The sequence below is a fragment of the Penaeus monodon genome, chromosome 29, assembly GCF_015228065.2.
Source record: "Penaeus monodon isolate SGIC_2016 chromosome 29, NSTDA_Pmon_1, whole genome shotgun sequence".
In the NCBI taxonomy this organism is placed as follows: domain Eukaryota; kingdom Metazoa; phylum Arthropoda; class Malacostraca; order Decapoda; family Penaeidae; genus Penaeus; species Penaeus monodon.
The window spans coordinates 37260178-37260992 of NC_051414.1; the positions used below are offsets into that span (position 1 = coordinate 37260178).

Below are 815 nucleotides of genomic sequence, written 5' to 3' on the forward strand. Positions count from 1 at the left end.
ACACCAAAAATAATTTATTTCCCAGAACTAATAAAAATCATATAGCATTTGATGAGAAATTATCTTTAATCTTGTTCTCCAAAAGGTAACAATACACGTAACCGAGAGATTAGCTATCCCTGACTTCATTTGACATTTGAGTCAACTGGCAAATGAGGACGCCTCTGTTACAAACAAAAAACTGTCACGTTTCATCCTGCCTACTCAAAATGACCCCTTCCTCTCGCTCATGCTTCGTGCTACGGCCTTAAGCATTTGCAACAACTCATAGTAATATTTCTTTTATCTGTTAAAAAACCACCTACTCATAAAAGAGTTCTTGAAAACCTTACTGGGCTACTTATTGTCAAATCAGGAACAGGTCCAGGCTCCCCCCTTGCCAGCTAACATGACGTACACATGTTAACCCTTGCTGAATCACCATTGGCGCGGAAACCAATGCTCAATTCCACTACTCAGTATATTAAAGCTAGTTTTAGTTCCCCCACAGTTCTGGGATACAGAGCAAACTACACGCAAAAGACAAAAAAATTAAAAACTATCCCATAAAATGCCAAACAAACACAACACCTCATAACCCCTTATAACACAAACCTCTCCTTATGAAGCTCCAACCACCTTCTCCCAAATATTAATACAGACCCCAACAGCCTCCCAAGACCCCTTTTCCATAGAGTGCCAATCCTAAAATCCCCAAGGCGTGCGGACCGCCCCTCCCGACCTGCGAAAAGCACCGTAGCAAAAAAAAAATTAGGAAAACCCCCAAAAATACGAAAAAATAAAGCAAGAAAATGTCATTAAATGCTATTTCCCGT

The 815-nt window shown here is 40.2% G+C and overlaps 1 protein-coding gene across 1 annotated transcript in view; it reads right to left on the reverse strand.

Annotated features, from left to right (window-relative positions):
* Positions 1–815, reverse strand: part of LOC119592220 — a gene marked incomplete at its 3' end in the record, with an annotated part of 15544 nt that overhangs the window by 13898 nt on the left and 831 nt on the right.